We start from the raw sequence: 7,500 nt of genomic DNA, 5'->3' as shown, positions 1-7,500 counted from the left end.
TTTTTCAATGGAGAAGGTTTTTGAAGATAAGAAAGACTTCCCCAACTTTAGGTTTATTGTGAGGTACAAACTCTTTATTTTCATCTGAATATTTAGAAACAATGAGAAGTTAAACATTTAGCTTTATGGGTTAAGGTACAGCTTTGGAAAAAAGGGTTCTCTTGTGGGTTCCTTATGGGTTCCTTGAGCATTCTTTACAGTTTTCTTGGATAATAAGAGGCCATGTTTGGGTTTCTATAGGACATGGTGTTGTAGGAAACCACTGTGTCACTCAGTATTTTACTATAACATCAAAAAACTCTTCTATTAAGTCTGTGTGTGTGTGTGTGTGTGTGTGTGTGTGTGTGTGTGTGTGTGTGTGTGTCATATCAGAGCAGATGTCTAATCTAAGCTGTTATATCTTGTGTCTTTCGGCTCTAATCTAATGTAATGGTCTCACCAGGCCAGCAGAACACGCATGTGAGCGAGAGAACCCTCAGGCACAGGTTTAATGAAGCTCATTATGGGTGAACATCCAGAACACCGTTATTTATAAACTCGCCTCAGAGATCTGTGTGACGCAGAAGACCACAAGCCACACGATGGCAGATAGTGTACAACGTTTACTACTTCCTTATCTACTCTGTTGTTACTGTACACACATGCAGCGAACAGAGAACCATATCAGGACGTTCAGTAATGAGCTCGAGATGCAACGTTTACAGATGTTTACAAGTTCTACCATTTTCATAACATCCTACACTCTTTAACTGTCTCTCTTAGACCCCTGAAAGGTTCTCTGTGGGAATCAACAACAATTTATTCTCCTATCAGAAAAGATGAAACAGAATAGATCTACAATAAGAACCTTGAATTGCCCAAGAAACCCTTCAGGAACCTTTAAAGAACATTTTACACTCCTTTAAACAAGTGTTTAACATTTAGCTTTATGGTTCTTGTACCCTGAATAGTTGTCCAAAGAACAACTAGAAATTACTAGAAATGATTACTGAAACCTACAACAATGAAAATAAAATGTTAGGTGCTCTTTAGTTGTTCCTCAGCTGAATCCTTAAACATTTTGTGTGGACTGCTGCTTCTAGGACATTATAGAACCCTAAAGGCCTGTAATTATCCAACAGACCAGTAAATAATCATCATTTTTCTTCTAAAAGTGCACAAACAAAAATTGTTGATAATAATGCTTAATAATTAAGAGGAATAATGGGTTCTCCAACAGTTCTTTAAATGTTCTTTGGATAAAATAAGGTTCTTAACCTCTGAGAAGCACCATACTGAGAACCCTCAGGAAAAGTGCACACGTACAATTATAATATTATTATAATACAATTATGTCTATAATGATGTAGAACAGGGGTTTTCAACCGGTGGTCCACGGCCCCCTGGTGGTCCGCGGCGACATTGCATGTGGTCCGTGACAGCCTACATAATTTCACTATTAAAATAACTTTTTTCCATAATTTATTTTTCCAAACATGTTCAGAATATTTGCACATTAGTGGGAAAACTGAATTTAATGAAAATATCGAAAATATTCAAACTGACACAGGATAGGCTAGCGTTGCACCTATCAGGCCTATGCTTTGCTAACGTTGTGTTTTGCGTCATATACGTACACATTCATCTTGCGCGCGAAATAGACCAGCATCTCGGAGTTAAGAAAACACATTATTCAGGTTTTAAGTCAAGTCAAGTTTATTTCTATTGCGCTTTTCACAACAGACATTATCTCAAAGCAGCTTTAAAGAAATTAACAGTCAAGGTGAACGGTGTGTTTTATTGAATAGACGCTTATAATAGTTTTGGTGAATTGAAATTTGGAGTGGAGCTGTTAGCTAACGTTTCTAACTAAGGTGAAGTTTGCTAGTCAGCACCAGCATGGATCGCTTTTTACAATAGTGGGCAGCGGATTACTTGTTAGTCAGAATGGTGGTCCCTGGCACAGAACCAGTTGAAAACCCCTGATGTAGAATAATAAATAAGAACTATAAATGCCTGATTGATTGATTGATTGATTGATTGATTGATTGATTGGTTGATTATAAAAAATTTTGCAGGAGGCTTTAAGCATATGATAACGAGCTGCTGGGTCCATTAAAACCAGCAACAAAAAGAGGAGATTCTTGTCAGTCATGGTGGCTCAATGGGTTAAGACTGTTCCTGTATAACTTCTGTATAAGTTCCTGTAGAACTTTATTAGATTGGCTGATTGGATGGATAACCATATCTATGGCAATTGAGGAGGCTTCACTCCAAATCTCTACTCTAACATCTCCACACTTCACTATGCTTGAGGAAAAACAGATTTAAAACCAGTATAAGCCAGTATAAACCCTCTCTCTGTTCTAACAGAGGTTTAAATCTACAGCATCTCAAAAGGATTTGAACCATCACTATTACACACACACACACACACACACACACACACACACACACACACACAAAGTTACTAAACCACTCCACCACACAATACACACCCCAACCTACACACTCATTCCAACTGACTGATCCACAGGCGGAGACAGAAAAGCATTTTCTTTTTAAATAGTTTGAGGGAAAGTGAAATCTAAAAAGCTCCAGACCCTGAACCTCAGCAGCACGAATAAAATCAGTGTGTGATGATTGTGATGTGGATCAGGTTATTCAGATTCTGCTTTTAAAAACATTCACCTCGGTATCGGTTTTTTAATATACTGAAAGAAGTCAATGGACATTTAGAACATTTTAGATCTTCAAAATCTTCAGCTATTTAATTTATATGTAAATGTGATTTTTGAAGGATTCAGCCATGAAGATGTCCATCATTTCATTGTCAAGCATTAATACAGTTCTGAACTTTCCCGTAATGCACTCACAGAGCTTTCATAACAATTTGCTCAGTTTTTCGTCTGTCTGTCTGTCTGTCTGTCTGTCTGTCTGGACAGTATTTATTTCTGTGTTTTTGGTGTTACAAAGCCCAATTTTAGCGCCTCTCGCTCTCTCTTTTTATAGGCGTCGCCAGACACTGAAACATTTACATTTACATTTACATTTGTGGCATTTATCAGAAGCTCTTATCCAGAGCGACGTACAAAAGTGCTTTGAGTCTCTAGTAATGAATAAATCTACACTGTACACAAGATTACAAACTTAATATAAATATAACCCTTGAATTCTACAAGCTTGGAAGTGCTAATTTAAGTATTTCAGGAAGAGGTAGGTCTTCAGTCGTCGCTTGAAGATCAGGGACTCTGCTGTACGACATCTAGGGGAAGTTCATTCCACCACCTCGGTGCCAGAACAGAGAAGAGAGAGTGCACTGATGAGATTTATCAGCTACAGATGCGCTTACCCTAACCCAACCCAGCGCTCGTCTACACACATACATACATACATATCCTCAGTTTGCTGTGCTGGATGCTACAAATTAGTTATTTTTTCTCACATATAATTAGCATCACACTGTTTTCAGTACAACTTTCTAAAAAAAAAACAAAACCAAAAAAAAAACAACCACTGAATTTACTAAACCAATCACATCATCAAGCTCGAGTTTAATTTTAGCTCAGTTTTTGTTTATTATTGCTGGTGTTGAGACGTGTTGAGACGTGTTGAGACGTGTTGAGGCCTCATACGATCGCCTCGATCTCACTTTCCCCCTCTCTGTCGGCACTTGTTTGCATTTATACACAAGGCAGTTTTGTGTGTGTGTGTGTGTGTGTGTGCGTGTGTGTGTGTTTGATTGTGGGATGCTTTTTATTTTAGAAGACACTTTTTTGAGAACGTGAGCACAGTGGGCGGTTCCCATGTGGAGCTACATTTGCTTACGCAGAGGGGAAAATAAATCGAAGGGAAACAGAAAGTAAACACCTTTGGCACAGTCATTAGGGTTAAACCCATAGAGATATAAATTCTATAAATAAAATGTATTTGTACATTTTTGTGAAGCTGCTTTCTGTCTAAAGTGCTACAGGAATAAAAGAAAATAAAAGTATAAGAAGTGAAAATATCTCAGCTGCATCTTTCACCCGCCTCCATCCACAAACTCCATGTTTGTTTATTTATTTATTTATTTATTTATTTATTTCTACATTTTTACCTCTACAGGAATATTTTGTCTGGCGAAACCTCGTAATCAGAGTGAGGAAACCAGTGCTGGACTAAAAAACGTGATGGGTCCAGAAACACAACTCTCATTACGGACACATTCTGAAGCCCACGTCGCGGTCGGTGTGTTTACAGGACGGGGAGGGACTCTGACAGCGTGTTATTACTCTGACAAGAAGTCAGGCCTAGACCTGATTAAACACAACACAACACAACACACACACACACACACACACACACACACACACTCACACTCACACTCACACACAAAAGTGTGTTATTAGTCCTGATTTTGCAGATTAGACCTAAAATCCAGTTCTAGGAATAAAACAAAAAGATCTAAAGTTCAGCATGAACCAATATAACGTGTGTTCACGTCACTTTCAGACAGCAGAATCTGAGAACATTTGGGAATTAAATCTGTAAAATAAACTATATACACCCTCCATCCCTTTATCATTCCATCCCTCCAACACAAACCAACACAAGCGTCTCAGACTTAATGACTGTAACTGTACATGAATGAAGTTCTGGGAGTGTCAGCAGATACCACACCAATTCTCTTTCTCTCCCTCTGAAAGTTAAATATGGAATAAAAATGTATATACCAGGTTTTAAATATAATCTGGCAGGAGTAAAGTCCTGCATGCTTCCGGCCCTGTGTGGGTTTCTACAAACTGCAATTATACTCGGATGAAGATCACTGATCGACTCAACGTAAATATCCACTGCAGCCAGACTGCCACACCAAACCACGTGGGTGGAAATACACGTTTAGGAATCCATATTAGCTCCAGAACCTAATCATTATACAGTATGCTCAGTCGAGATAACGAATGAGAGGTTGGTATAGTAAACAAAGACGCGACATGAGGATGAAGGAGAAAAATAATGGAATCAAAATGAATACAAATAAAGAAAATAAAATAAAATGAAGAGATAAATGTGTAAATGCAAAATCACATATTTAATGGGTTTTATTTTTACTTTTTTATTAATAATCCCAGATTGACTCCAGATTCCATTTTTTTCTGAATAATTTGCAAAATAAATAAAATAACTAAAGGTAAAAAAAAATATTGTTGGAAAAAATATGGCAAATAAATGATTTGTTGGATAATTTTTGTTACTACTACCACCATTGAGCGAGACCCAAAACCCTCAACTGCTCCGGTGTGAAAATGAGATCATTCTGGATTTGCCAAATGGTGTAAATAAATAAATGCTTTTTAGTTTTGATGTTTTTGTTAAATGTTGTACAGATTGAACTGTTTATATTCAGTTTTATATGTACTATTATATAAATATAAAAACAAAATACTGTGTAAAATATGAGCGTAAAAAAAATCACCTGGCAGTTAAATTCATATCATTACTGTCAAAAAATAAGAAAAAAAGACATGAGAAAGAAAATGAGGGTGCACAAACTTTTGCACACCATTGTATGAGAATTTGAGTTATATCCCCGAACACACAATTACACTGTCTGTGAATATAAACCTGTAATTTTCATATGCACTGGCACACACACACACACACACACACACACACACACACACACACACACACACACACACTCAGCCATTAACAGTAACAGTAACGCAGGACATCTGAATGTGTGTATAATTATATCTTGCTAAAATAACACACTCCCACATGGCCTGTGCTTTTTTCTACCAAGGCCTGGGGGTGTGTGTGTCGGCTGCGCATGGTGCTCACACTCACTTACACACACTTATACACACTTACACACAAACAAAACAGATCATGTTTGAAGTTTCTGAGTCATTTATAGAAGAAATCACACACATGGTGCAGGACCTCCGAGTTCTTCTCACTGAGCATCTGAGAACATCGCGATCGCCCTGATACAGCCAAACAAAACACCGACTGTTATTACATCACTGCGCCTCATCGTTTCTATGGAAACGGCTCATTCACAGGGACTCGGGTAACATCAACGGGACAAAAATTCAATGGTGATTGAAATATTGATGCTGTAAAAAAATAAACATTTATAATAATAATAATAATAATAATAATAATAATAATAATATAATAATATAATGATAATAAAATAATAATAATAATAATAATATAATAATAATAATAATAATAATAATAATAATAATAATAATAATATAATAATAATAATAATATAATAATAATAATAGTTCTAATATATTTGAACATGTAGTGAAGGAGTCTCCAGTGCAGCACTTTGAGCTCATCAATGGGACATTTTTTTTAATATATAAAAAAAACAATGTAAATGTCTGCTGCAGGAGAATCACACGTCCTTCCATCATCTAATAGAAGAATCTTTTCCTAAAAGCTCAAGCGAGAGTTGTTTATAATCCTGATGACGAGACCTGACCCTCTGTAGCACTTTGTTTTTATTTTATTTGAGGTCAGATAACTTTCTTTCTTTCGGCTTCTCGGATCATCCGTATTCATGATCCGCATGTTTGATTCAGATAAAAACTTCCTAAATTCCCAAAGCCTGAGAATCTCATCCTCTGTTCTTTTCATTCACTGCTTCACTGATGAAGAATAACAGATGATGATTGGGGGAAAAAACCTGATCAGCTCTTATCAGAAACACTTTAAATGAGAAAGTGGAGAAGAATGAAAACTCTGTCCATTTCTGGAACATTGAGTGAAGGTGCTGTTGGAGAGAAGATCCAGTCCAAATGTTGAAATGTCATTTGATTGATCAGAACCGAGATAAAGACGGATTCAGCAGCACAGTGAGTGTATTTGTTAAATATGGTGCTGGTTTTAATACATTTTTAATGAATGCTTTAAAATATTCTCACTATTTCTCTCATTAATTCTAAAATAGTGCGAGATTTTACTAAAGGAATTTGGACAGAATTCGGTTAAAAGCAACCAATAAATAGTCAGAAATTAAACAAATTATATCTCAAATCAACTGATTCACCTAAAAGACCAAAGTTCCAGCACTTAGGTTTATTATTCCTCTAATCTCAGTCTGGAAAACGTGTGCGTGTTAAAGCGAGATTCTGCTGATCTCCAGCCTGTCGTGATGATTAAATGATACAAGATGGGATCAAAAAGGTTTGGAGTCTAATGGTGGTAACTGGTGCTGTTCTGCTCCACATCACGTATGTCACGTTTGATGTCATACGGCGACGCCGCGCTGAGTGGTTTAAGGTGTTTCGAGCTGCGCTTTAAGAGAGGCAGAACTTAACTGGAAGATGATGAGAGATCAGGAAGACCTTCGACGAGCTCAACCCCTGAAATCTCACTTCTGCACCCACACTACTCGCCCGATTCGGCTCCTGTGGACTGTTGTGGAGATCCGGCGAGAATCACAGACGTGCCTTACACGCTTTAAAAAGAGTTGCTGAATTGCTGTGCCAGGAGACTATTCGGAAGGTGATCGTGTGG

This window comes from Silurus meridionalis, chromosome 21 (genome assembly GCF_014805685.1).
Source record: "Silurus meridionalis isolate SWU-2019-XX chromosome 21, ASM1480568v1, whole genome shotgun sequence".
Taxonomy (NCBI): Eukaryota; Metazoa; Chordata; class Actinopteri; order Siluriformes; family Siluridae; genus Silurus; species Silurus meridionalis.
This window is presented reverse-complemented; position numbering follows the sequence as displayed.